Raw genomic sequence first — 19,052 nt, 5'->3', positions numbered from 1 at the left:
TTGCCTGTTAACTTGTAACTGCTTGGACCCTGTCCCTGTAGAAACTAAAGACACCACACTTTTCGCCAATCTCCATCAGCCATTCTTCTTTTACCTTGTTCCTTCATTTCTCTGCTTTTATTTAACTTTAGATTCACCTTAAACGAAACGTGATTCTGCAATTTTTAAATATTTCCAAAACAATGCTAAAATGTGTGAGAATTATTAAGTACCTTTATTCTACAATTTTTCTTTCATTAACTCTTGACCTAAACTATATAATCCGGAACCGGCCATTGTGACCGAGCGGTTCTAGGCACTTCAGTCCGGAACCGCGCTTCTGCTACGGTCGCAGGTTCGAATCTTGCCTCGGGCATGGATGTGTGTACTGTCCTTAGGTTAGGTTTAAGTAGTTCTTAGTCTAGGGGACTAAGGGACTAATGACCTCAGATGTTAAGTCCCATAGTGCTCAGAGCCATTTGAACCATTATAATTCGGATCTTGACGTCTGGATCCTAACTTTATCAATTATGCAATTGATCTGATAACTGTCTTTTCCTAGAGAAAAATTGAATCTCGTATTTGTCTTCGATAATGATACAAACTGAAGTAATTAATTAAATTTTGGGTTAATTTTAGGACTTCAACCATAGTATACTGCTTACTACAGCATATGTCCCGTACACTACACCACGTCCGGATGTGACTAACGCACCTGCAAGCATTGTCTTTGTCCAAAGCCTTCCGTAACACAATATGCAGTTCATCCATCAGCCCAGTTTTATTTTCCCTTTGTTATATCGTCAGTATTGCCGAGGCTCTCCAATACTGAAATAGCATCCCACTTACCTGCAGGATTTCTCCATTACTTACAAGGTTGGTGAGCTATTTCAATATTGGAAACTCTCGGCAGTGCTGACGATTTAACAAGGGGAAATCTAGATGGACTGAGGCATGAACTGAAGTCTCTGTTAGAAGGTGCACTAAAGAAGAGTAGGCTACGAAGAGGTGTTAAGCACCATGCTAGCGTCGTGTAGTGGCCAGCACATCCTCCACGTAAGCGGGAGACCAGGGTTCGAGTCCCAGTTTTGGCACAAATTTTAATTCATTACTTCAGCTTCTATGTTTATCGAGCATTACGTAATTGTTACTCTGAAATATTGTCATTTTTACAAAGAACTGAAAAGCTTGAAAGGTATCTTCTACGATTTTTCGTAAGCTCTTATCGTGACAAGAATGGTCTCATTATCGGGACCTGCGTTCGAATCCCCATCACAAAAGCACGTTAACATTACGGGCATGCCTAGGGTGAAGTGAGCCGCGAGGGAAACGCCGAGAAAGGGGGTGCACAGTCCGTGCGTCCAGTCCACCGCCCCCTCAGCTTCGCCATGTTTCTCAGTGTCAGCCAGTCGCGCTCAAATTTTCGGTACTCCTGAGCGCTCTTCAAGTTGAAGTGTATTTGCACTTTTTCGTTTTGTGAGTAGGTGTAACACCTAAAATAGTCATTAAGAGGAAGAGAAGTGAAGAGAATATAATAAAATTTTCCAAGAAAAATGGCAAGGAGAATTTTGTTTTACAGTGGACGAAATAAATGCTGGAAAACGGCTGTGGGAATGCAGAGATATAATTTATTTCACTACTACACAAGTGAATATACCTCATTTACACTAGCTTTCCCATTAGGTTGAAACGAAAGAAATGGAAAAATTGCTCATCTAAAATCAACTCAGAGTTGTCACAAACCAAGTGAGGTGGCGCAGTGGTTAGCACAGTGGACTTGCTTTCAGATGGACAACGGTTGGAACCCGCATCCGGCCATCCTGATTTACGCTGTCCGTGATTTTCCTAAATCGCTTCAGGCAAATGCCGGGCTGGTTCCTTGGAAAGGACGCGGCCGACTTGCTTCCCTAATTCGATGGGACCGATGACCTCGTTGCTTGGTCCCCTCCCCCCGATTCAACCAACCAGCCAGTCGTCAACAACAGTAGCAGCTAGGGAAAATATATGAGGCTGCCACGAAAGCATTATACGAAGTACGCCACATTCTTCCAAGAATTATTAAACCTTTAACTGACGCTGAATTAGTCAAACAATGCATCATAACTTAAACATTGTTTCAACGTCCCTCAAACAGTAAACAAATGTTGGCTGAAACAAATAAATTTAAACTTTCGGAATCTACCTGTCACTCCAGCGTAGAACATGTTTCAACACGTTTAATAAATTATAAACGGGGAAGTTCTTTAGTCTTATTCCAGTACAGATAATTCGATGGTTCAATTTTCATTATTTGTACGTTACTGCACAAATGACGGGATGGTAGAGGAAGACTTTCTAGCAATTATAAGCACGATAGCTCTCATAGAAGGTTAAGATTTTGTAGATGCAATTGAAGATTTTGTCGGAAAAAAATGGCTTACCTATGAGCAATTTAATGTCAGTTCAGTGATTAAGAGGATATGGGATTTACCAAATTTACTGTCCATTCACTGCTTACTGCATCGAGAAAGTTTGACGTATCAAATTTCAAATAACAAATTGAAGACTGTTGTGAAAACCATCATAAATTTCATTCGTGTGCGTGAACTTAATCACCGAAAATTTAAAGAGCAACAGGAGAACTTACAGGCTTGTTACAAAGATGTCTTACATCCTTCTGGCAGATGGCTAAGCAGAAGAAAATGCCGGAACCGTTTGTCAGTTTGAAATCTGAAATTATTTTATTCTTATAACACAGCGATAAAAACTACGCTGAAGTTGATAATGATGAGTGCCGCGCACGTACACGTTTTTTGTCTGCTATTACACAATAATTCAAAAAACTTGATTTAGAAATGCAACGATCTATTTTTTCCAATTCTTGTTATGCTCCTATCAGACTTAACTATTGCTGAAAGTATTTACCAAGATATGGCGTCATATTTGTAGGAATATTCGGAAGAATAAAAAGTAAATTTGAAGGTGTCAGAAATATGCGTGGTTGTTTCATTCTGAGAAAGAACCCTTGGCATGTTGATCGTAATGAGCTCAAGTTATTCTGCCATTCTGAGTCTCATGAAATTCATTTGGTAAATAAAATAATCCAACACGATTCACAGCTCAAAGCCCCATTTACAAATTGTCTTGAAAAGCAGGAGTACACTGAGGTTTGTAGGTGTGTGCCTACCAATTATAAAAATTTATAGTACTGCGCACAGTTTATTGTAACTTAACTTCCTTCAACGCACCTTTTTGAAGCTTCGTTTTCAAAGACGAACTACTTGAAATATAAATGTCTGAATCATACAATATTAAAAATCTCATTAATTAACATTCCACTTAATGTGAATAAAAATCCAGGTTCGAGAACGAACCTGCAGATTCTTTTACATAGACATGGCACGTGAAAGGTAGCGGAAATGAAGGGGCTCACAGGCTTTTCGTCATTTCGAATGGCATTAATGACATTAGAATAAAGTTTATGTGGCCGTATGAATAATGTAACGTAATTTTTTAATTGCGCTACTGCCTGATCTAGCGCGAAAGTACTTTGGAGTCAATTTCAGGGACAAAATGCTCTGTGTTCCCGATTCGTTTTTGTTAGAGACTAAAAATGATTAAATTACGGGTGATCTACTTTCTTTCCTGCGCCGATCCTGTGCACCTGTCATGTGATGTGAACATTGTAAGCCTAGGCACGACAGGTGAACCGTTTTTTCGCAGGAGTTAGGTGGAATGGACTCAGTTGGACGTGTGCACTGTTTTATTATCATTATTTATTGTGACGCAGACAACACAACGATTCTGTGCCAGACAATTACGCTGAAACAGAGAACTGTCAACACTAATTGTTGCGAATGGCGCCGAATTTTAACGATTAATGTCTGGGGACCCTTCGGACTCCTTATTGCGCCCGTAGTATAGCTAGTCTATTGGGAGCTCGTAGCATACTGATTTATGTAGGTTACCATTTAGAATAAGATCGATATAGATGCGGCTAAGGTACCCCCCACAACTCCTGTTACAGACGTCTAGGATTTGTAAAGGGGAGTTAGTAGATAAATTTTTGATACGGTGCCCAAGTCCGGAAATATACCCTTTGGATTTAAAACAATTTCGAAGATTGCGTAACTTTCAGACTATGGGCGTATCGTTAAGCGGGATATTTGAAAGTCATCAAATTTTAAAACTTACTTTATATCTCTATTAAAACTTTATTTAATAAGCCGCTTCTACAATTCCTACAGACATGTATTAGGAATTTCAAACGCCCTGTGTATTCTGGTGCACAGTAAAAGAGTTAATCTGGCAGTAACCTTTAGGTTGGGGACAACTTTTTGACCAACTGTTTCTTCCTGGAATGCTGCTACAGAGAGATATGTACAGGAGTCTGTTGGGTCTGAATGATAGATGTGCTAACAGAGGTGAGAATCGGTTTACGAAACAAGCTTGGATAACTTAGCGGGTAGGACCAGTTCCTTCAAAAAGCAAGGCCTACCTAGCAGATATCTGTTACTTATCATTTTTCAACTTATGCTGAAGTATTTTCTGTCCGGCCATTACTCTGTTTAACCTGTTGGAAGATGTCAGTACAACCTACACTCCGTTGCAGATTGACTCTCAGTAAACTATGCTTCATCCGAATACCAGCATTTCACTAATTCAAGTAACTGTGTCGGTCACATTGTGGCCCGGTTAGTCAGACTGCCGCGCAAAACAGTGAAAGAGAAAACTGATGCGTTTGTGGGCGAGGGGTATGGTGCGGAAAGTGGTCGCAAGCGCCGGATTTGGCTGTATGGGTGTGAAAAGCCGGTTTGAAGCCACACCCAGGTTTACGACAGCCGATCCGATACACTCTTTCGATCCGAGATAGCACCTACCGCCCGCATCTCGTGGTCGTGCGGTAGCGTTCTCGCTTCCCACGCCCGTGTTCCCTGGTTCGATTCCAGGCGGGGTCAGGGATTTTCTCTGCCTCGTGATGGCTGGGTGTTGTGTGATGTCCTTAGGTTAGTTAGGTTTAAGTAGTTCTAAGTTCTAGGGGACTGATGACCATAGATGTTAAGTCCCATAGTGCTCAAAGCCATTTGAACCATTTTTTAGCACCTACCCGCGTTACCCCATAATGCAATTGGATTATGTATTAGCCAGACAGCCGCGCCGGATTAGCCGAGCGGTCTAAAGCGCTGCAGTCGTGGACTGTGCGGCTGGCCCCGACAGAGGTCCGAGTCCTCCCTCGGGCATGGGTGTGTGTGTTTGTCGCTAGGATAATTTAGGTTAAGTACTGTGTAAGCTTAGGGACTGATGACCTTAGCTCTTAAGTCCCATAAGATTTCACACACACACATTAGCCATACCTGGTAGACCCGCTAGTGACATGATTTGTTCTCTTGTTTGATCTGCTGATAACAGCAAGAAGAAGATGTTTCCTCAGGTATGGTCCAACTCCCTATATACTCTTTGAATCCTGAGGGTGGCAACGTCGAGGAGTTAAGGCTGAAATTCTATGGATCCAACCAAAGAGCACGGACAAAGACTTTGACTCAAGACGTATCGTTCCGAAAGTATATTACATGATGTTGTGGCGCCCTCCGCTCCCCCCACTCCCTTGCTGGGCTGCCTACATTGCCACCAGCGCAGCCCCCGCCAGTCAGTCCGCACGCTACTCGATCGTTTCTTTCGTCAGTCGACTCGACTGATTCGAGTTATCGAGTAGTTGTACTTTCCTATGTAGCACGCGCGTCCGTATCATCGTATTTCATACGTTTCTGTTTGGCAAATAGATAGCTAACACATACCTACGAGAAAAGTCGCGGCCATTCTAGTGATCTCGATACGTTATTCTGTCTGGCATTTGTTCGAGAAAAGCTGCGAATATTCTACTGTTTTGTGATTAGAAAGAGACTAATGGGAGAGATTCTTCAATAAAAGCAAACTAGCATAAACGCCCTATAATGGTCGTGATCTGTTTTGCAAGCGTTGTGTGTGTGTCCTAGATCTGACTACCCAACTTTGCACAAGCTGTACAAAATATTTGCTTGCCTACCTGCATCTATTGCTACAGTAGAATGAAGTTTTCCAACACTGCGGCGTACAAAGACATGGATGAGGTCGACGGTGAAGGAGGATCGACTTAATGGCGTAGCTCTGTTGAACACTCGCTCTGACATTGATTGTCCAGTTGACGATGTAATTAACCAACTTGCCAGGAAGAATAGGTGGATAGAATTTATCATTTAAATAAGAAAACCAGAATTGTAACTTTTTTATGTCATAAGATGGCATTGTCTTGTATATGTGTATAACCAGTTTAAATAAAACTTTCTTAAACTTTGCATGTGACTTGATTATTCCTTATTACGGTAAAAGTAAAGGTAACTCGAGATATCTTTAGCGCCCCCTCCTTGAGGTTTTTCTGTATCCGTCAATGATTTACACAAGTAATACATTGCTCTGGACGCGGAGTTGGCTATTACCGAGCGAAAGAGAATTGTTCAGTGGTCATAAATATTCGGATTGTCTTGCAATCTCTGATCTGTTGGAAACTCTGTTTTGTAGCAACGACTTGATAAGCTTGGTGGCTAATAGGCATTACACTTTGAAAAACGCCGTACATCCGAATTTCAGAAATTTCCCTTTGAAGTAAACCGCCTCACATTCAAACTACGGGTTTGACCAATAAAGGTAAACAGTTCTCAGCAGTTGTGATTCATAAAAAGAAGTGTTGCACTTTTACTGTTAATTCACGCGTATACTGATGAGCAAAACTTAAGGACGAAAGAAACTTTCGCACTGTGTATCACTGCCAAGTAAAACAGCTCGATGAAACATAGAACATACATACAAAGAACTGATGCAGTATATTACAGAAGGCAACTGAAATAACTACAAGGTGAGAAGAACAGAAATAACAGTTTTATCCAAAGATGATAATTACATTGAAGTCACTTGCCATTTATGACGGTCCCCGGCACATTACAAATAAGGTGTGTGATTCCCTCGGACAGTAATGAATGCTCTGCAACGTGCTCCTATGCTGACCACAAGGTTGGTACGATTTTGTGGTAGGGCGTTCCATTTTCCACCAACACCGGTATGTGTCCAGTGTTCGAGGAATTGCAGTGATGTCAAGAGCGAAGGGTGTGACCCAAGAAAGAGTCAGTTCGCATGCTTCTCTCGCATGAGAGCAGTTTGTCTGCGTAACGACTGCGGACGTGCCCACAGTGGTGGGAACATGTAATGCAGCCAGGAACATTTCCGAACGTGATCGGTTTATTAATGAAGGTGTTGTGGCGTGGAGAGGCATAATGTTGCATGGGTGTACTGACCTCCAAATCTTTCAACACGATACACTCAGTAGTCAAAATTATTGTGACGTTGCACTCCTTCCCCACTTGTGTCTCTTCATGCGTGCTTACGCGACCGCGTCGAACTGCGTGGATGTAAGAGCTCATGAAAGGGAGGATATTCGTCGAAAGGACTGGCCTGCATGATTCCCCGTTTTGAATCACATAGAGCACGTGTGGAATGCGTTTGGGAGACGTATTATGGCACTTCCACTGAGGCGGCCGGGGTGGCCGAGCGGTTCTAGGCGCTACAGTCTGGAACCGCGCGACCGCTACGATCGCAGGTTCGAATCCTGCCTCAGGCATGGGTGTGTGTGATGTCATTAGGTTAGTTAGGTTTAAGTAGTTCTACGTTCTAGGGGACTGATGACCTCAGAAGTTAAGTCCCATAGTGCGCAGAGCCATTTGAACCATTTTGAACTTCCACTGAGCGAACGACCTCCTCCGCTGATGAAGGAATGGAACGCCCTAACGCAAGCACTCCATACAAACACTCCTTAAAAAGCTTGTGCCCAGTATGGGAGCACTTTGCAGAGCATGTATTCCCATCCATGGTGACCACACACCCTATTAAGAACCATGTCCCACCTCTTATAATGTACAGGGGGTCACCATAAATCGCGGCGTTTCCAGTGAATTACTGTCATTGGGTAAAAGTGCCATTACGTTTTATCTTTCAGCTACCTTTCGTGCTCTACTATACCGGTTCTTTCTATCTGTGTTCCTAGTTCCATCGAGCTATGTTATTTGGCAGTGATACATAATGCGGAAGCTACTTCCGTCGCTAAGTTTTGCACACCAGTGTATATTTCTGCTGTTTCTCTTGAAGCAAACAGGGGATTAAAGAGCTTGGCAGCGTCTCGAACAAAGAAACATTTTCAACGTTCCTATGGATGTACAAAATTTTCTCGAATACGTACTGTCCACGTCATACCTTGGGTCTGTAATGTGACCACTGAACATTTCGGACTTATGCTGTAGTATTCAGTACACCGACTGGATTGATGCTGCCTTCCACGCTAGCCTATCACGTACAAACCTTTTCACCTCTGCATAAATGATGCAGCATACATCCATTTGAACCTGCTCGCTGTATTCAGGCTTTGGTCTACCTCTACAGCTCCCCCCTCCCCCCACACTCTACGCCAGACCACCGCTTCCCACCCACGCACACACTTCCTTCAATTTACAACTGAATTAACTGAATTATTCCTTGACGCCACAGTTTGCTTCTTAATAACCGATCCCTTCTTTTGGTCAAGTTGTAACGTGTTTTTCTTTCCTCTCCAGTTCTATACAGCATTTCTTCACTAGTTATCCGTTCGCACCATCGTATCTTCGGCATTGTTCTGTAGAACCGCGTTCCTATTCTATATGTTGGTTATTAGTAAGAGAATACTAACTGTGTTTGTACGAAAATAGGCGATGAAGAGGCATTAGACGAAGTCATCTATGCATGTGACAATAGAGATTTAGTAATTAAACAGATAACCAAAATATACAAGTCGAATCTAAACTTGGTTTATTGCCATCTCTTATAATCGACAACAGCTCCAAAACCAAGACAACGGTCGTTGTATCTTGTTTGCTAGAAGTGTCCTGTCCATCATGTGAAAGAGGCATTTTCGAATCAGTTCTGTTAGACAGCCGAAATATTTGAGCAGTGTATTTCCTAATCTTATGGTTCTGTTAAATACTTAATTGCAATCGAGAAGTTTCATATTTTCTCATAAAACCAATGGTAAGTTAATAATGTAAAATAGATAAATCTCCATAGCAGTTTTAAAATAAGGAAACCGTTAGATAGGAGAAGTTCTAGGAAACTAATCTGTCGAGAAAAATAAACAGTCTCAAGATTTTTGCATAATGAAGTGTGAAAAATATCTCTATAAGCCAATATAAGAGATTAACGTGCTACTGGAATCGTACGGTAACACAAAACTTTCTTAGAGTCAACGGACCCTGTTTAACCTGACAGGTTGCCCTGTGTTTCCCATGTATCAGTGTTTTCCTGTTAGGTTTCGATGAGTACGCGTGAGCGTATAAGGCGCTAGATTCGAACTAAGCTTCTACAGCCACAGTTATTCTTGAAAGATTCATACGGGGTCGTACACAGAAGACTCAACTGTGACACATGTCGCAAGTGCCTCGGTGGGCAAGCTATTATTACCTTAGCTAACGAAGTCTCGTAAAACGGAGTCATTAAATGCTAAGGTTACTTGTCCATCACACGAGCAAGCGTACACCTATCTGTCCTGCGAATATACTGCCTGTGCGCACACTGAACGCTAGTTTTACGACAAGAGTAAGTACGTAAAGTTAACAGGAGACTGTACAACTGTGTTTTTAGTAAACCATAAACAATACATTACATTTCTGACATACGCCTTGCTCTACACCTATATCTATATTCCGCAAACCGCAATAATGTGTAAGATGCAGAGTAGTTGGTGTACCGTTGTCAGTTTTCCCCTTTCCTGCTGCATGGAATGCCTGATGGTAGTTTCTGTACAACAACGACTGCGATTTACTTGTCTGGGTGTGTTATGAACATACCGATGTCCACATAACGTTCAGTATTTTTCAATTTTCCTGAAGTAAGTGCGCCATCAATTTACTTTTGGCGTCTCAATAAGAGGACAAGGGCACGTTACAGAATCAACCTTTCGTTAATGTGCTCCATTATCGTATACATGTCTTATGCACAGAAGTAATTATTTACATTATCGTCATTTGCTTTCTTTACACTGTATGAGATTTTCCCTCTTTCGCGTTTTACAATTCTAACAGAAAAAAAATATGCCACGTGGATTTACAAAAATGGCTCTGAGCACTATGCGACTTAACATCTATGGTCATCAGTCCCCTTGAACTTAGAACTACTTAAACCTAACTAATCTAAGGACGTCACACACATCCATTCCCGAGGCAGGATTCGAACCTGCGACCGTAGCAGTCGCGCGGTTCCGGACTGAGCGCCTAGAACCGCTAGACCACCGCGGGCGGCCGTGGATTTACAGTTGAAGAAATTCTAGTGGAATAGGAGAACTATGAAGTGAGTGAAGATGAAGCTGATGCCTTAGAAATAGTGATTACTCCCACCGATGAAGATGAAGGAACAGATGAAGAAGACACTGACGAAACTGCTCTGAACAATAACTCTACTGTACATGATGTAACCGGTACGTTAGAACTTATAACCAGCAGGGATGAAGCTGACGTTATCGATTTACCTTCGAAACCAAAGACAAGAAAAGCATTAGGTGAGGGAGTGGAAAGTGGTGCGCTATCCACAAAAATACATAAATGTAAGTAGTAAAAACGTGGACCAACGTATACAAACACTAATGAACGAGGTAAGAGCAATGAAAATTATGTTGCAAAATATCTAACAAATAATACAGCGCCATAGCTGTTTGAGGACTTTTTCTGAGAAACTGGTGAATACTATTATGGAGCGAAGAAAAATCTACACCTGTCAATACAGAACTAAAATTTTTTATTGACAAACTTCTGAATGGATATCATAAGCTTCCCCACGAGAGTACTGGGGACGGGTTCCAGAAGTTGATGTTCCTTTAGTCTTCAACTCCATGCCAAAAAATAGCTTTCGGGAAATAAAAAGATTTATCCACCTGAAAGGCAACTCCAGAATAACTAAAAATGGCACGACGTACAAACTCAGGTTGTACTTTAAGAATGGTGAAAAAGGAATTTGGTAAATTTGGCGTATTTCATTCAGAGATCTCCTTTGATGAAATGATGGTAGGTTATTATGGCAAATATTTTCAGCTAAGATGTTTTTCATGCCAAAATCTATCGAACTTGGATATAAAATTTGGCGTCGTACGAGTTACAATAGCTTTCTTCATAATTTTTCACCATACTGTGGCAAGACTGCAAGAAACAGAAGCTTTACGTGCGTGGGTAATAAATGGACTAAGCTGCATGATTCCAGAATCAAAGTATCCGAATCAGAAGCTTTTCTTTGATAACTTTCTAGCAGTGTAGACACTCATCACATTGGGAAATAGAAAAATGAAAGCTACTGGAATTAGAGGAATGCAAGCTAACGCACGTCCCTTGGTTGATACGAAAAAAGAGCGAAAGAAAATGAAGGAGGATTCTATGACTATAAGTTTCACAAAGAGAATAAAGTTCTGGTAGCGGAATGGAGGGCAATAAACCAGTATATGTAGCCACAAATTACGCCACTGTTGCTCCTCTGAGTTCTGCCGAAAGACACTCACGGGTAAAGAAAAAGAAAATATCTGTTACAGTGCCACATGTCATTGAAGAGTAGATTGCCCGTATGGATGGCGCTGATCTACTGGCCAAGGAGATGTCACTTTATAGGACGAGGGTGAGATCAAAGATGTGGTGGTGGCCATTATCGACACCGATGACTGATTTCTGCGTGATAAACACATAGCGCACATACCAGATTGCTAATCCAAATGAGAAGCTTTCGCTTTTGGATGTCCGACGGTGAATAGTGATGTAACTTTCGAACACAACATGATCAACTTCAAAACGCAGAGGACCACAAGGAAGCATGGCAGGGCAGGTGAGGATAAGTGTACGACAAGATCCAGTTAGCTACTTCGTTGTGCCAAGTAGAACATGGAAGAGAGTGCGTACTGCAAGAAGAAAACGACAAAAAATTTGTGATAGGTGCAATGTTGGGTACATGAGAAGTGTTTTGTTTCATTTCTTACTGAATAAACACTCAATGACATTACACACACTGCTTTTATTTCGTTCACGTTGTTTCTAACAGTTTTATGCATTGATAATAATGTGGTGCATTTTTATAGCTCAATTTGCCAATATCTCAAAAATGGGGCGGTCTGTAGTTTTTGTTCTAATATTCCGAAATTTTTTAAAACTGCTTTTTCTCATTTGTCACTCAAAGTATCATACTAACGTAAAATGGTTGCAGAAAATAAAGTAATAAAAAGTTTTGGCAAGTAATGGGTTAACAGTGAACCGCTCAGTCATGCAGCGTCTGCCGCTGGAGTTGGGTGAGCATCTCCGTGACACTTTCGAGCACACTAAATGAACCCGTAACGAAACGTGCTGGAAATTTTGGAAATTTGTGGAAATTTGTGGTAAGGTCTTATGGGATCAAACTGTTGAGGTCATCGGCCCCTAAGCTTACGCACTACTTAATCTAACTTAAACTAACTTAGGCTAAGGACAACACACACCCCCATACCCGAGGGAGAACTCGAACCTCCGACGGGGGGAGCCGCACAGTCCACGACAATGCGCCTCAGACCGCGCGGCTACCCCGCGCGGCTTCTTCCACTGAACCTGCCTTTTCTGAGACTAGTTTTATGTGGTCGTTCCTCTTTTAACTACTCCGTAAGCATTCTCCTAGATATTTTATGGTTGTCGCTGTTTCCAGCGATGGTTCTGCAGTCGTGTAATCATACAATAAAGGCTCGATGAGTTACATTTGTTTATGTCGATCCTATGTAGGTGTTCCTGCATGTCTACGATTTTTTAGCGTTGCGAATTCTCTGTATACAACAGCATCATCCGCGGACAGGCTCATGGAACTTGCGACGTTATACACTAAGCCATTGGCACACACTGTGAAAAGTGCCACTTCGTTCGTGGTACGCCTGAAGTTACTTTTACGTCTGAAGACTTCTTTCCGTTAGGAATGACATCCTAAAACGAGTTAAAGAAACATAGTAACAATCAGTAAGTGACTGACCATAAACCTTGAAAGAAATAGGTGAAAACGTTAGGAAACTGAAACCATTGTAGAGCAGTAGCAGAACTGTTAAAACATTTGCAATAAAAGTAGTAAAACTAAGTGATAGTCGAGGGTACAGATCTGATTTATACATTCTTTCTGTTTGTTTAGCACAACAGGGAGAACAACAGGCAACGTAAAAGCTGTTGACTGTGCAGTATACGGTTTACAAAAATGTACAGCCCTATGACTTCTTGTAAGAGAAATCCTGTCCGAGAAACACGTTAAAGCAATCTTGATCGGCAAAGCATTAACCTTCAGTTACAGTACTAACACGGCGATGCATCGAACACAGGCGATGCTGACCTTTCATAAGAGCAGCGGAGTGACTTCTTCAGCTTGCTTGGATCAGTTCCAAAAACCGTGCCAGTCATCAACGGCCAACATTCTGTAGATTGCAAATGGTGTCAAGTCACTTCACACAGACCCGGGAACGCCCGTGAAGGTAGTAGTTTGGAGAACTTGACCACGGCATCTGACAGACGTGTGGCAATGCCAATCAAAATCGTCACTTCGCCATTTGCAGACATGTAGTGTCGGTGTGGCACCGATAAACACCCACTGACATTCGATAACAGTCTTAAGTCACAGTGGGTCAGACATATATAACTGACTGCCGGGCGAGACTCGGAGAGACCACCAGATGCCGCCCTTAAAACGATGAGTCGTCTCTCAGCTTCATCACCACTCCTACTAGGTGGGCGATGCAACGGGTGTTGGCCGACGAAAAGGTGCAGAATTGGTGAAAATCGATCCATCGCACTGGAGACAGTACCAGACTGCCTCATTATCGACGTAGTATTGGGTGTCTTTAAAGTGTTATGCCATTATGCGCAGTCACAAATAAACAAGCGGCAAATATGCATTTTCAAACATATAAGACTCACGATTATAGTAATATTAATATTTGAACATGAAATTAAAGTACAGATTTTTAATATTCATTATTAAAGAGGGCCGGCCGCGGTGGCCGTGCGGTTCTAGGCGCTGCAGTCCGGAACCGCGGGACTGCTACGGTCGCAGGTTCGAATCCTGCCTCGTGCATGGATGTGTGTGATGTCCTTAGGTTAGTCAGGTTTAAGTAGTTCTAAGTTCTAGGGAACTGATGACCTAAGATGTTAAGTACGATAGTGCTCAGAGCCATTTGAACCATTTATTAAAAAGGCCGATGAAACTTATATAATTCGAAAAGTACTTTGCCACAGATGTGCACAAAGAAAAATAAATCATGTGTGTACGTAGCCGTTAAGAGTGGTAAAAGGGAGTAGATGTTTCTCTGATGATACCTTTTTGTATCACGCATGTGGACATCGAAAATTTAAGAGCTACCAAGTTCTGCCCTGCATACTTATTAGGTTCTGTGGTAGAAATGACACCCGAAAGTAACAACATTTCGTGAAATCACTTTCTAGGAACGTTCATGTTCAAATGGTTCATTTGCAATAACACACGTATACAAGGTAGCTAAAATCCGACAAGTGCAAGGTCGATGATACCGTCAGCAGTGGAAATGAAAATATTATAGTAACGAAGTCTGTAAACAGAGTTGTATATTGGCGTTGTTATTTCGCTTACTTTTCTGTAAGAGTACATGTGATCATTCGCCGCTGTTACCAGAAAATTTGAAATAAGTTCCTAATTTTTAATTTCTGAATTTTGAATAACTACAACTTCCGACTTCCCTTATTGTATGGAAACTATTGCCTACAAGGAGAATGCTGATTGCTCGAATTGAAAGGAAAAGAGTCAGAGAGAAAGAGAATTTTTGCGTAGATGAAGTAACAGTAATAATTTTGGCATTGATAATGATAATTCTATTGTTGTTTTGAAAGATACATTTAAATGTTCACTGACCGTAATTGCAAATAATTTTGAGACTCATAAATGCAGTTTGGTGTATTTGCGGTGTAGGTTTTGCAATGCAAAACAATTTGCGTCTGGGGTTACTTTGGGTGATACAACAGCATTCACAAAGTATTGTCATAAGGGAACAGCTTAGCTGTCGCCGTTGACCAAAATTTTTCAGCGGACTGTATCAAAGACTCACTAGAAATGATGGAACAATTAAAGAGAAACCAAAGAATTATTTCAATAATATTTGTAGGTACAATATAGCAACTGCTATGGGCAGTTCTAAGGCTAAAAGTTCAGACACATTTTACATCACAGACCAGATACAAATACTTCTGCATATGATCGTTCACCATATTATGTGCAGTTATATTTTTATGACATTGACACTCGTTGATCTTCGCCATTTCTTACTCTTTTCCTTATAGCGTTGAGGTAAGAAATTAAAAATCGTATAAAATCCAGTTAATTACATAAAGAAATTGGACATTCGTCACGTTATAAACACAACTGATCGAATTTCGACCACAGGAGATACTAGTACATATCAGTGCAGGACGTTCATGAAATATCAGTCAGTAATATGTTTTGTCAGATCTTAACAGGCGCAAACATTGTAACATAGGCGTAAGATGCTTTTAGGTTTTAATTTGACGTAGATATAAAGACGTTCAAAGGTATCTGGGTCGACAGCTGTATCGTTCATGTCACTGATACGTACGTAGCAAGATATTACAGTCTTACGGTAGATGATTGGCAGTTAACGATAGTTAGCCAGTAAACGGAGCTACCGTTAATTACAGATGGCAGCTCTCCTCCCCTGTGCCTCGCTGAGCACACTCTTGGACGACCACTTGGACGTAAGAAACCTGTTGACTATCATAAACCAACTCGTGATGGTTGTCTCGCTGGACATAGCGCTAATACCGTCTATTATCGATAAATAAGAGGAGCAGTGTTCAAAAATGGTTCAAATGGCTCTGAGCAATATGGGACTTAAGGTCTGAGGTCATCACTCCTCTAGACTTTAGAACTACTTAAACCTAACTAACCTAAGGACATCACAAACACCCATGCCCGATACAGAATTCGAACCTGCGACCGTTGCGGTGGCGGGGTTCCAGACTGAAGCGTCTAGAGCCAGGAGCAGTGTTCCTGCTAGCGCCACGTGCCGGAGGCCCAGTCGGGTGCGCTGTGCAGACAGTACTTAAACCGATGGAGAGCTTGCCTTCTTTAGGTCAAGGCTGCGAGAAACGTGGCTTTCATACTAGGTTAAGTGCTGCAGCTAGCGATCGCCATGTTCATGCGCTACTGAACCCCCTAAGAGAACAGAACGTATTGTAAGTTGTGTGTGCGGTATAGGAAGTGAACGACTCCCATGAGTAGTGAATAGAAAAGTCCTGCTCTTTTACGCTAAGCATTAATTATGCATTTTTATGCTACATATTTTAAATAGGAACGCAGTCACACCCGAAATACATTAAAGAATACCCGCACGGGATAGCTGCGCGGTCTACGGCGTGGACATGGGTGTATGTGAGTGTCGTCCTCAGCGTAAGTTAGGTTATGTAGTGCGTAAGCTTAGGGACCGATGACGTCAATAGTTTGGTCGCATAAGTCCTTATCACAAATTTTCTATTTACTTGTCCGCAGCTCGTGGTCGTACGGTAGCGTTCTCGCTTCCCGCACCCGGGTTCCCGGGTTCGATTCCCGGCGGGGTCATGGATTTTCTCTGCCTCGTGATGACTGGGTGCAGTAGCGTGGTTCCAGACTGAAGCGCCTAGAACCGTTTGGCCACAGCGAAAAGATTTGGTATCTGAGCCATTATCAAAGGCCGGCCGAAGTGGCCGTGCGGTTAAGGGCGCTGCAGCCTGGAACCGCAAGACCGCTACGGTCGCAGGTTCGAATCCTGCCTCGGGCATGGATGTTTGTGATGTCCTTAGGTTAGTTAGGTTTAACTAGTTCTAAGTTCTAGGGGACTAATGACCTCAGCAGTTGAGTCCCATAGTGCTCAGAGCCATTTGAACCATTATCAAAGAAGTTGCTTCAGAAGTGCCAACGTACAGCGCCAGTTCACAGGAACTACCGAGTTCAGGTAATGTGAGTCCATTGCAAAGGACAATAGGCAGGAAAGTCCATACACATTTTCCCATACCTATACATTACGTTTTCCTATACCTATACCTTATACTTACACCCTATGTACCATGGAAAGGGGAAGATCCGTAAACATTTAATTATGATAATTAATTAAATTCTGAAAACTGTGTGCAGTGATTTCCTTGGCAACAATGACAGCACTTCTCAGATTTCAGTAAGTTCTAGTTAAGTGCGTTATTAAATATATTTGAAATACATAACTGACTACCATACTAATTCATTACTTGAACACAAAGTGCATTAACTAATTTTCAGGGAAATGTGTATAGTGTATAGGTGTACGAAAATGTAGTGTACATTGAAAAGTCTCTGGGAGAAAAAGTCAGTTGTGCAAGTTTCTGTGTAGAAATCCATCAATCAAACACAGCCACTGAGGTGCTTGAGACAGAGAAGGACCGAGAAAAGACAATAGACAGGAAATCAAATGGTGGATTGACTGATCTTAGATAAGAGCAGGGAAAAATATGCTGAAGCAACTGCTGCACCACCTGACATGGAGACATCTTCAAGTGAACTGTGATAGTTAATAATGGTAATTTTTAAATGAGATTAAGTTTTTCGAAGCGTAGTTGGTACAGTCCTGTCGGGGATAATCGAAGATCACCAGCCCCAGCACCAGTGATTGTTACTCTGTCAGAAAAGTTCATTTTCAGCAGGTACACTGTTGCAACATAAACGTCTCGTCCCTGTTTTCTAATTTAGATGCAAAAGTAAAAATCCACGGTCTATATAACAGCTGTCGAACAATGCTCTTTATGTCCAAGTGAAATGCAGTAAGCACCGTTACTTGCTACATTATCACACATAGCTTTTTCCTGTCATTTCTATCACCGTGAGTTTCTTGTAAGGAGGTAACCGTCACGAGCGGGCAATGTATCTGTCGATTAATGCAGCGCCTTGTGTGTAATGCCCGTTGCTGATTTTACTCCCGAGGCTCTCGACAACTGCACAGTCGGCGAGAAGTGCCACATATATCGTGAGAATCACTCGGGCTCTTTACTGTCAGTTCGTCTCACATAACGACTCTTTTACGGCGTGCCAGCTTGCGCTGCAGCTACTCGGCGATAGAGCAGTATGCGTGGTCGGTTAGAATGAGACAGGTTTCCAAGGTCAGAGCGCAGGGGCGGGCGCCGCGACCTCGAAAGTACCAACAGACCAACAGCCCGCTGCATAAGGTCGGCTGCAGTCGGCTGTCCGCGCAGCGCCCAAGTCCACATCTCCAGAGACTCATCAAGGGCCTCGAAACTGCCGCGGGGCGCACCGGGAGCTGTGCAAACGCGACGACGTGACATCCACAAAGGAAGCATACACCTAGTGGTCGCACTGATTTTGCTCATATTATGCACAATTGTAAAGCTGCATGCCCTCGAGGAAAAATTACGGCTGTAGTTTTCCCTTTCTTTCAGCCGTTCGCAGTACCAGCACAGCAAGGCCGTTTGAGGTTCACCAAAGACATTGTAATTCTTTCAGAGACAACAAAGGACCTGGAAGAGCAGTTGAAAGGAATGGATGGTTGGTGGGTTGTTTGGGGAAGGAGACCAGACAGCGTGGTCATCGGTCTCATCGGATTAGGGAAGAATGGGGAAGGAAGTCGGCCGTGCCCTTTCAGAGGAACCATCCCAGCATTTGCCTGGAGTGATTTAGGAAAATCACAGAAAACCTAAATCAGGATGGCCGAACCCGGGATTGAACCGTCGTCCTCCCGAATGCGAGTCCAGTGTCTAACCACTGCGCCACCTCGCTCGGTGAAAGGAATGGACAGTGTCTTCAAAGGAGGATATAAGATGAACATCAACAAAAGCAAAACGAAGGTAATGGAATGTAATCGAATTAAGTAGGGCGATGCTGAGGGAATTAGATTAGGAAATGAGACACTTAAAGAAGTAAAGGAGTTTTGCTATTTTGGGAGCAAAATAACTGATGATGGTCGAAGTAGAGAGGATATAAAATGTAGACTGGCAATGGCAAGGAAA

Source organism: Schistocerca piceifrons, chromosome 1 (genome assembly GCF_021461385.2).
Source record: "Schistocerca piceifrons isolate TAMUIC-IGC-003096 chromosome 1, iqSchPice1.1, whole genome shotgun sequence".
In the NCBI taxonomy this organism is placed as follows: Eukaryota; Metazoa; Arthropoda; class Insecta; order Orthoptera; family Acrididae; genus Schistocerca; species Schistocerca piceifrons.
Note: the sequence above shows the minus strand (reverse complement) of the source record.